Source organism: Hipposideros armiger, unplaced genomic scaffold, assembly GCF_001890085.2.
Source record: "Hipposideros armiger isolate ML-2016 unplaced genomic scaffold, ASM189008v1 scaffold_370, whole genome shotgun sequence".
Lineage (NCBI taxonomy): Eukaryota > Metazoa > Chordata > Mammalia > Chiroptera > Hipposideridae > Hipposideros > Hipposideros armiger.
Genome location: NW_017731720.1, coordinates 634,787 through 646,978, shown reverse-complemented (window position 1 = coordinate 646,978; position 12,192 = coordinate 634,787).

The following is a 12,192-nucleotide window of genomic DNA, read 5'->3' as shown; positions in this document are numbered from 1 at the left end:
ACTCATTCTTACGCAGAAGTCTCTCGATGCCTAGAACCAGACCACAGACAGCGGTGACAGGCCCTCCTTGATGTGTCTCATTTTTCACCTTCTTGTTTTAGCATGCTCTCAACAGACGTTAAGCCAAAATTTTGGCCAATATAAATTTTGATCATTATTTCAATCATTTGGCAATCTTTGGGGAGGAGGCAAGAACATAGGCTCTGGGAATTTCTAGCATTATTAGAACCTTATTTCCACACTCTTCCTTCTCTCGTGAAGCTGCCTTTTTGGAAGGCAACTTTCTTCTGGTTTGGTTCAGTTTGTACCGTTATCAGCTGTTCTTCTGGCATCTTTCCTGATGCTGTTACTCACCTTGTTAGACACAAACCTCCATCTGCTGCTGACTTTCCGCTTGTTATGACTCGTGAAAAACTCAGGCTTACTCCTAGTACTTTCATGCTGTTTGTCTATAGAGTTGCCTCCAGACCTCCTTTTTGTTGAATCATGCCTCACTTCCCTGTATTTTTCAAAGCAGAGACAGTAAAGAGGAGTTACTAATTAATCTTCATAGACTTCCTTTGATCAAGGAAGACCCGCGTCCTCTCTAGGAGAAATCACTTATTTAATGTATACAGGAGTCCAAAAGTCACTGATACTGTGTTACAGAGCAAAAATGTATTAAGCTATCACAGCTCAAAATTACCACCCATTCTCCCCTGGCATCTCAGAGGCAAAGAGTCTTACATTTAGGGTCAGCTCCTGAGTTTATTTTGTTACGCATAATCTGGGTGAGGGGTGAAGGGAAGAGAAAATAAAACAAGAACAAAAAGGCAAAGCTGATTTATCTCTTTAAGAGAAAAAAAGTGTGGCTAGAGAGTCAGAAAAGAGTCACATGGCTTGTGTGTTAGGGAAGTTTCCAGATTAGGATTTGAGAGTGTGGAAAAGAGTTTTGAGGAATGACTGGCATCAATGGGGAGCACATAAAAAAGTGGCCATTTTGGGGAAGAGGGATTTCACTTTTTAATAATTATAATAAGCTGAATAGTGTCCCCCAAAAGATACAAATATGCCCTAATCCTTTAAGGATTTTGAGACAGGAGACTATACTGGATTATCAGGGTGGGCTCTAAATACCATCACAAGTATCCTTATAAGAAAATAGCAGAGGGAAATTAGGTGGACACATAGAAGAGGAAGCAATATAATGATGGAAACAGAGACTGGAGTGATGCCACCACAAGCCAAAGAACACCTATAGCCACCAGAAGAGGAAGAAGCAAGAAACAGATTCTCTCCTGGAGCCTCCAGAGGAAATGGGGCCCTGCTGACTGGCACCTTCATTCCAGACGTCTAGCCACCGGAACTGTGAGAAAATATATTTCTGTTGTTTTAAGATACCCAGTGTGTGGTAATTTGTTAAGGCAGGCCCTCCACCCCCATTAATACAATAATGCATTTCTGCCTTTAACAATTCTCATGGGAATAGATAAGAATCTTAAGTATTTTTAATTACTATATTTTGCTGTGTATAATGTGTACTTTTTTGCCCATATTTGTGATGGAAAAATAAGGATGCACATTATATATGGGTAGTACTAATTCCGTATCTATATAAATGTTTTTAATTATTTTATTTATGCTAATGAGTTAAAAGTGTAGCTCTAGAAATCAATAACGATATCTGTATCCAAAATAATGCCCTGGAATATGATATTTGGTTTTGCTGAACTTACAACAAACTTGCAATGATGAAGAGTTCTTGGCCTTCTATGATGCGTAAATATCGTAAATTTGTTACCAGGACATAAAATTTCTTGTACCTTGTATCTGTTCTTGTGTTTTGTAATTATTTGTTACATAGAATTCCTTGTACCATCATATGTTAAAAAATAAATGCTAAAATTCTTTTATAATACAAAAAACAACTACCTAAATATAAACAAATAAAAATTTGAATTAAAAAGTTAAAATGAAATATTTTTTCCCCTGAAAGTTTAGGCCAAAAATGTGAGTGCTTATTAGTCATGGGGGGTGCATTATACACAGCAAAATATGGTATATTTTAGCTACCAAATCGTCTTTCTTTAAATACTGTCTAAGGGTGGGGTCATGAAAGNTATCTATATAAATGTTTTTAATTATTTTATTTATGCTAATGAGTTAAAAGTGTAGCTCTAGAAATCAATAACGATATCTGTATCCAAAATAATGCCCTGGAATATGATATTTGGTTTTGCTGAACTTACAACAAACTTGCAATGATGAAGAGTTCTTGGCCTTCTATGATGCGTAAATATCGTAAATTTGTTACCAGGACATAAAATTTCTTGTACCTTGTATCTGTTCTTGTGTTTTGTAATTATTTGTTACATAGAATTCCTTGTACCATCATATGTTAAAAAATAAATGCTAAAATTCTTTTATAATACAAAAAACAACTACCTAAATATAAACAAATAAAAATTTGAATTAAAAAGTTAAAATGAAATATTTTTTCCCCTGAAAGTTTAGGCCAAAAATGTGAGTGCTTATTAGTCATGGGGGGTGCATTATACACAGCAAAATATGGTATATTTTAGCTACCAAATCGTCTTTCTTTAAATACTGTCTAAGGGTGGGGTCATGAAAGGTGAGTGAGTCAGGGTACAGAACGAGAACTAACATTAGCTGAGTGTTTCCTATGTTCAGGCACTTGTCTAGGCACTTTACATGCAGGACCCCTTTTCCTCCTAAAAGAAGAATGTGAAACTAAAAGAGTTCCAGCAATTCACACCAGATCACAAAACAAGTAGTCAGTGATAGAATGGGATAAAAACCAAGATCTGAATTTGAAACCCAAGCTCCGAGTGGCTAAAAGGCCTTATGCTGCTTTTCATTTCAATTTGCAGCAGAGGGAGTAGTTAGATGCTTAGCCGCCTCTCCCTTTCTTAGTCAAATATTCTCCTGCCATTTATCGAAGAAATTGAAATGATGTCTTAATTTGTATAGAACTTTATCTAAAGTCACACACTGATATTATTATCAATACAACTGTTAAGAAACAAATGTCTCTGCTACTTGAGATCCCTACTGTGGATATTAGGGATACCCAGTTAAAGTCAGTGAGAAGCATCCCCCCTCTCTAGACCAGCTAGCTCTTAAGTAAAGGAGTTGCTCTAGTCTTTCTCGGACTCTCTCTCGTAAACTGTATTTTTCCCTCCATAATAATTAAATAATCATTTTTAGGATGACTATTATCTAAACCAAAACACTGTTGAAACTAAAAGTATGTCCTGTTGATAATTATAGCAGGATGAAATGTTCAAAACAGATTGCTCTGGGCAAACTGGTATTTGTGGTCACTATAATTTTTTATTTAGTGGGTTGGATATTTCAATTGTCTTTCCTTAGTGATTATAAGTCCCAGAAAACAGGGACCTGATTTATTTCTGTTCTTCATTTTACCCCCAATGCCTAGTACAATGTCTGGCACTCAGTGAATACCCAGTAAATACTTGATGAATGAGTAAATCAACCTTGACAATGGAAGTTAAAGAGTTATTTTATACAGTGGTGAGAGGCATGTCTGGTATTCTTATAGCATGTAGTACAATTCTTTAATAGTTGCAAATAACTATCTTGAAAAATATTGGATTTATGAAATAATTTAAATTGATAAAAATAACCTAAGCCAAGGCAAAATGAACACAGCCAAATCAAATTAGCACCAATTCATATAGGGATATTTCAGCATAGGAGGCAGTTATTTCTTTGCTTGGGCACAGCATAGCCATAAGCATTTGTTATGGCAACTCAAACCTTCATCTCATCCAATTTGATCATGTTCCTAGAGCCACAGGCTGAGTCACCTCTAATATGTAGTTCAATTTATTACAACACTATACCCTGAGAACCCCGTAGCCTGGAATTCTGTAAAACATTAAAACCCATTTTTCACTTTTAGGAAAAAAAACATTATTGAAATATTTAGAAGGCATGGAAATTAAAATCTATGATCTTGCTAAAAGAGCTAAAGTTATTGCATGATTCTAACTAAATCGGTACATAATTTTCAGACCCTTCTATAGAACTCTTACTGTGTTATTTTGTCACCTTCAAAAGGGCTTATTCCAGTTGTTGTTGTTGTTAAATATAAACAGATAACATCCAAGTTTTATAGTAGAAAAGAATGACTTGAAAGGCCTTTACTTCTTATCAAATTATGACTCAGAAGCAGAAATAGATTGAATTCGTTTCTAATTAACTAACTTGCAAATTTTAGCCTTCTTAACTCATCTGAGCTACTTGAAAACACAACGGGCACCACACAAATAGATGTCAAGATTGTCCTGACTGAAAGCTTGTAATCAGGCCATTAATAAGAACGAAGTGCAAGTGTATACTTTTCCTGAGAAAATATGATAACAGTGGCACAGAAAATCTGGCATCCTTACAGTCCCATTACTGGGTCCAGAAAAATCTTGGCTGAACTGAAGCAGAAAAACAATTTACCACATCACCAGTTGAAACAGGGTGTTCCAGCTCATCCAAAGTCTATGTACTGTACATCTGACTGTCACCTCCAAGAGGCTTAAAAAGCATTCACGGTCAGATAACTAGTTATCCAAAGATGGACTGACAAGCACAATGCAGGCGAGGCAGATGCTTGTACTGATTTAGCTCCAGCCTATCACGGCTGGACTGCTCAACCTCTAAGGGAGTACAGAGATAAGGAGTGCAATACATGGTCCAGATCTTAGTTTATATGTTAGAAGACAGGGCATCCAAAGGCAGGAAAAATTCATTAAATAAAGGATCCTCTCTCTGTGTATCTCACTCTCAAAATCTCTTTGACCATTTTCCAAGGGAACTACTTTTTCTCCTAAAATTCAATACATTAAAGTATCTGTAGCACACGCCTCTTGGGTCTTGTTTATTAGAAATATCTGTTCATGATTTTATGAATTTCAAAATACTTTATACCTATGTTGGATAATGTACTTATTCCTAACAGAACTGAAAGAATGTTAGAGATTAAATGTTGAAACAAAAAGAAGCAGAATCAAAATACTTGGCCTTAAAAGGCTTTCTGAAGAGGCTGATCAATGGGAAGATACTCAAATATGGAAATCAATCCAGCTGTCCGGAAAGTTTCATCCTTGTCCTTTAGAAAAGGTTAACAAGAATTTATTATTAATGGGCTTGAACTTATGGTTCCAAATGAAATGTGAGTAATAGCAGTAAGCCAGGTACATCGTTTGAGAAGTAAAGTAATAGCATGAGGTTATTTCCAGGGCAGTAAATGACTATTTCCTCATCCTATTGCAACACAGAACTGGGAAACACTTTCCTCACAAGATGTAAGACAGTCAAGCCATAGTTTCTCAAAGATAGTCCTGAAGCACTCAGCTTCTCTGCATTACCAGTGGGTGTCTGGGCTCCTGGAGAGCAACAGACCAGCCTCTAAGACCCTCCCACGGTGCGCCCACTTTGATGCGCCATGGCTGGATGATGGGCAAAATTTTATGGTCTGATCTCATTCCAAACAACTCAGCTTTTTTTTGCTCACAAATTATATTTTTCTGAATGCTCTTCAAGTACGGTAATATGGATTTCTAAAATAAAAAGAGTATATCCTGCTGATATCTAACCTTCTATTACCTCATTCCTGTCCAAATCTCATACCTTTAACACCACATTATTTAGTGTCATCATATATTATATAAAATTTTGTACTACTTAAGTTATATACTTATTATATTGCTATTCATCACTTTTTTTTGGAAAGTAATCAATATGGTAGATGATATAAGTGATTTCAGATGAAGAATTTGCTGATGAACATGAAATTTATCTCTTCTTTTTCTCCCTCACTACACTTTTGTAGAGTTATTCACCAGCATTGAAACAAAAGGCTATAATATTCCAGGAGGGGAACAAAGACTCTGGGAATTATAAATGAAATAATGAGTTCTTTCAAACTTTTAGCATCTCCTACTTAGAGAATTAACATCTACTAATATTAAGTTATATCCTTTCCACTGAGCTTCTTTACTACCAAGGGGAAGTCACATTTAGAAAATAGCTTTTCCTAAATTAAAAATAAAACTTCTCCTTAGGACAGAAAGTATGAGTGATTTATCTAGTTTAACTTGCTTCTTCAGAAAGCAAAGGATAAAAGTATTAATATAAAGAAAACTGGCTCTAAATAGTGATGCAGATCCTTTGTATTTGAAACCCATAGCAGCTTCTAACATAACATTGTAAAATTTAAAACAGTGTTTTTTCATTGCGTATGAAATTATAGGATAAGGTTTTCATTTTGATTAGTCAGAAAGTCAAGAGAGTAGAAATAAGTTTAATTTCCACACCTATGTCAAATCAGTTGGGAGGGGGCTGCAGAAGTGTTGACACACCAGGGTCTCTACAGCAGCAATGTAACTGCCTGATGCCATCTGTAAACAGGACCTCCCAAGTCACACATGCTTTAAGACAGGGCCTCTCCATGCCCTGTCGCTGCTGCCCTACTCAGCCCAATATTGCCAAAAAAAGATCTATTCTAAGAAGAATAATATAATTAGAATAAGATAGTCCATCTTATACAAAACGACTATCAAAGCTTGCATCTCATTAAGCCTCCTTCCTTGTTTGTTTCAATTATGACATGACAAGAAGTCCAAGCCTTCTAGCTCACCCTTCATCCACAAACAGATTTATGTTAGACTGGTATGTGTGGTGTCTCTTGTTTTTTATTTAGTGTGGAATATTTTAATTGTCTTCCTTTAGTGACTATCAGTCCTAGAGAAGAGAGATCTAATTTATTTCTGCTCTTTATTTTACTCCCAATGAGTACATCAACCTCGACAATGTAAGTTGTCCAAACCAACCCAGTTTCCACCCTTCCCTATCATTCACTCTACCAATAGGCTACATTGTATTCTCAATCTCTTCCCTGAGCTTCACTTGCTTACAATTGAAACTCAGCTATCCACAAAAAATCTATTTGTCCTTCACCAAATAGATTTCCTGACCTTTTCCCCCCACACTCTGAGGTATCTGCCTTATTCCTTTCCTTCTTCCTGATAACTCACATTTTATTCTTCCTTGAAAGCTCTAGCTTCCTTGAAGGACATTCATTCCAACAACCCTTTCACTACTAGTTGTCCTTGTTGCACTTTTATACTGACCTTGAGTCACTAGTTCTCATTTTTTGAAGAGTTTAACATCTAAATTATACTCTTACTCTGCTTATCATCATCCATGTAAGATTACTTAGCCAATTATTCACCTCCTGCAGTCTAATATTCTACCCCATCTCAGCCGTTTAGCATCAGTAAGTATACCACCCACAAAATATCAATTTCTAGCATTTCACTTGCTTACCTAAATCACTTATCTTTCTAGTTTACTTACTTTTAATACCCTCACATCCATCTTCATCCCCACTGATATCTACAATAATTTGACAACCCTCACTTGTATTAGTTTTCTATTGCCGCTGTAACAAATTACCGCAAATTTAATGGCTTAAAATCACACCCATTTATTACTTCATCTTCTGTAGGTCATAAATCTAGGCATAAAGTGGCTCAGCTTGTTCTCTGCTTCGAGTCACACAAGGTCCAAAGCAAGGTGTTGGCAGGGCTGGAATGCTCTTGGGACAACTCCACTTCCCAGCTTTTTCAGGTTGCTGGTAGAATTGAGTTCCATGCAGTTCTAAAACTGAGTTCCCCATTTCTTGCTGGCTGTTAGCAGGGGCTATTCTCAGCTTCTAGAGGCCAGCTACATTCCTTGGCTTATTGCCTACTCTCTCCACCTTCAAAGCCAGCAATGGCAGGTCAAGTCCTTCTCATTCTTCAGATCTCTTTGACTTCCCTCTGCTTCATTTCTCCTTTGTTTTCCCATCAGAGAAGATTAAATTGGGGCCACCAGATAATCCAGGAAGATCTCTCCATCTTAAGGTCCATAACCATAATTACATCTGCAAAGTCCCTTTGGTCACATAGCATTACATTTCCACAGATTCGGGGGATTAGAGTGTGGAATGTCTTTGGGAGATCATTATTCTTCCACATTGCTTTTTACTGTCCATAAGGCCCCTCATCTCTTCTTCCTTCCCTTTTTATCCTGTTTAGATTTCATGAAACATCATGATAACCCCCTCCTTTGTGAAATTTCTGTATCATTTACCTCTTTCCCTCTGTTTTATTTGCCTAAGAAAACCTTAATTCTGGCTAAGCCCAACTTTACTCCAATTCCACACCTCTATCCAACAAACAACATGAGTGAAGAAAACCATATCAGAATTAATAGTAAGTATCTCCTTTTTGTCCAACTCTGATAACCACCCTCCATATGTTAATTTTAAATTCATTTTCTACTCTTCATAAAAACCATTTTATATCTTTTCCACTCTCCTCAGTATTCCAACACTCTCCTCCCCAATTCCTTCTCAACAGATAATCTTCTTTCTAATTGCACTTAAAACACAAAACAAATAAACAACAACAACAAAACAGGAAACTACTCTAATATTTCCACCACTACATTTAATCTATAACTTATGTATTTTATTTCTATTACAGTTGATGCATTTTCTCTTCCCCTTCCCCTCTACCACTAGTACATCACATAAAATAGTTACTTTTTCTACTTTCTCAAAAAGCTAGCTTACACAGTTATCAATCCTTTTCCCACATCATAAATTTCCCCATTCTTCTATATCACACCAGTCAGAGTACAAGCATGGTATATTGTCTTCCATCTTAACACATACCCTTAGCCACCCCATTTCCCCTCCCATTTACAGAAAAATTTATCAAGCTTTCTGTACCTACTATCTCTTCTTCACATCTTAATTCACTGCAATCAGAATGCTGTCCCTTTGCTTTCATTGAAACCCCTATGATCTTGATCACCAGTGACCTCCATCTTGTTAAATTCAATGGTTAATTATTTGTTCTAACCCTACCCAACCCTTTGGCAGCAGCTAATGTTGAGAAACATTTGCTCCTTAAAACATTTTCTTCATTTGGCTTCCAGGACATACTTGCCACAGTACTCCTTGTATATCACATTCACCAACTCTCTTTAATTCCATGGTGTGGATCTTTCTCTTCTCAACCTCTAACTCTTGGAGTGGCCCATATCACAGCAGTTCTGGGTCCTCTTCTCTAATGTCTATAAACTCATTCTCTAATTAATCTCAACTGATCTTATGATTTTAAATAACATCTACATGTGATGACTTGCAAATCTCCAGCCCCATCTTTTCATTAAGTAAATATCCAATTACCTCTTCTCCTCTCTACATATTTGGTATTTCAAACTTAACAAAATCAAAACCAAACTCTTGACATTATTCCTTTCGACAGAGGCAACTAGCAGTTTCTAAATACCCATTATCTCCTTTTCCTTAGTAACAGATCCCCTAATTTTTTAGCAGGACATATGGCTACCCAGAATCAAAACTATATTTCTCAGTCTTCCTAGCAGTTAGATGTGGCCATGTTATTCTGGTCAGGACAATGGAATATAAGTAGAAATATCATGTAAACTTCTGCAAAGTGCCACCTGGAAGAGGAAAGGAGGGTACCTTCTTTGCCCCTGGCCATGCCAACCCTCAAAAGATAGCATATTTCTCCCCAGACAGAAACTTTATAGTTGGATTATACTGCCACCTGGAGAGGAAGTTATGCCCATATATGGCCTCCTAACTTGAACAGTTCAACTTTCTTGACGTGGTAAGAGAGGATCGACTAGGTTGTTTGTTATTCAGTTATGCCCTTTACCTCCCCTCAGCCAGCAATAACCCATTAACCGGGATCAAATACAAAGTACATTCTGTTAAAAAAAAATTCTAAACTCGAGATTTTTAGCAGAAGTATAATCATAATCACACTTTTAGTTCAGTGTTCCCACTCTGTTCCCTGTCATTCTATCACTCTGTAAACATCTTAGAGTTCACTGTGTGCAAAGCCCTGGCTTGAGAATAGTAGCCCCTTACTTCAGTGGGTATCCTGGCGTAGGTAGGTAAGCAAGGGATACACATACACTGGGAGTTACAGGGAATACACATACGCTACCTCACTTTGGACTTAGTCCTGAAATGAGAGCTAACCAATTCCTGACACTTTAAGAACCTATCACACACCTTACTCCCACATGTATCTGTAAATTGAACATTCCATTGTAACTAACTCTTCCACATCTCTGGGGATAGCTATAAACTGGATATCTTCCTTTATAGACCATATAAAGGATATAACTGAACTTGTTAACTTTTTCCAGTAGATTTAGCAGTAGTATGAAATTCTGCCCATGCTTATCTTATTCTTCCCTCTGTCATTTTGCTCTGTACTTTTTATATTGCTCATTCCCTCTATTACTTATTATATCTTTTTGTATTGACTGTATTTTTGTGAACCTCTTAATTTTTGTGGAATAGGGCTAAAACGATTATGCAAATAAAAGTCTTATATCTGGAATGGGTTAACATGGCTTTCAAAGTACTCAGCAGGAAGGGAGGGCATGGATTCAGGGCTGACAATCTATTTTTAGGTGACTGGGCCCTTCTTTAGCACACAAGATTCTAATTTCCATAATGTTCCCCTTTGCTTAAATTTAATTGACTACGCATCATCATCCTCTTATATTAATCTCTGCTTTTAAAATGTGTTTTAAGGTAGTTAACTGATCGCACCATTGAGACAGAGACCTGCTATCTTGAATAAGCACTTCATAAATCAATCACTTCTAGACTTTTCAGGCCATTGACAGTCATTTTCTCATATAGAGAAGCAAACAAGCCTTACCAAAGCCTTTCATAAGTAAAGGTTGAAATTATTCAGAACAGATGAGGTTCAATTGGAATAAGACTGGCATAAACACAGAAACCTGGAAGGGTGATGCGGGGAATCAGGTGGGAGGATATTGTCAAGTTATCTGTTGCATAAATAATAAAAATTATTACAAAGAAACTATGCAATAAATGTTAGCATTCAGTTTCCCTTATACATAGAGTTATTGATGAGAGTGGACATTCTGAATCTTCAAGGGTGACTTTTAAACATTATTTGAATTAAAAGGAACGTGACCAAATAAAAGGACTGCCTGTGTCTGCTTTTCACCCAACTCTAATGTTATCAAGGAGGAAGGAAAAAAATAGAACTCTCATCCATCATGCTTTTCCTTTCATTTTTAAATGAGATTATCTTGTCACAATTTCCATATACTTCAAAGAGTATGTATTAGTATTTTCACACCATTCAGCTATTAGAAGTCAAGCATGGGGCCCACATTTTGTACACAATATTAACTGATGTGGGAGAGCGGCACAATCATGACCTCATTCATATGGTAATTTCTTACATGATTCAGACACTTCCCAGGACAGCTCAAAATCCAGCAACTCAGAATAATCACACCATGAAAATAACCTTCAAGTACATTTATTTCAAAACTGGAAAGCGGGGTTTATGAATGAATTTAATGCCTTGGGTCGGTGATAAATAATGATTAACTCTTTAAGTGAAATTTCTCTGCCTGTCAGAAACAGAAATTCAATGCATGTGATAGTTATGTATTATGTCAACTTGAGTATGCTGAACTACATTTCCAAGAAATCCCTGTCCTGTGCGTTTCCCGTTAGGGTGGGCCGCAGAGATTCTCATCCACAGAGATTCTTGTGGCAGACTTGGATGGTCCAAGTGAAGAGCAGCCATTTTGTCCCTCATCCACATTATTGCTGAGCGGCAGACTCATCTTGTTAGTGTGCGGTAGCAGCGAAGCCTGCAAATGCTCCACCTTCCCTGGACCCTCCTTTAGCTTCTCCAACTTCCGGGCCAGCTGTGTGTGTGTAAATCCTCGACAAGGAGTCCCAGCTTCTGCAAGACCTCCTTACTACCAAAATTAGAGGCAACAAGGGCTGACAGATGTTTCAGTCCATCTTCATAGACTATAGCTCATACTTGCAGATGTTAACTCACTCTTGATCTCTATCGTTTTATAGCCATTTCCCCGCACAACTGCCTGCCTTGTGAACTTCAAGCTCCAGGGTCAGACAGGAAGACAAAAACCTTAAAGTAATTGCTTAACCAGCTCTAAAATTGTATATAAGATCAAATCCCTATGACAAACACAGATCCCTTAGTACATATGTATATGCATCTTCTAGTGTTTTTGCTTCTCTAATGAGCCATCATTGATAAATCACAGTTATATATCACTACA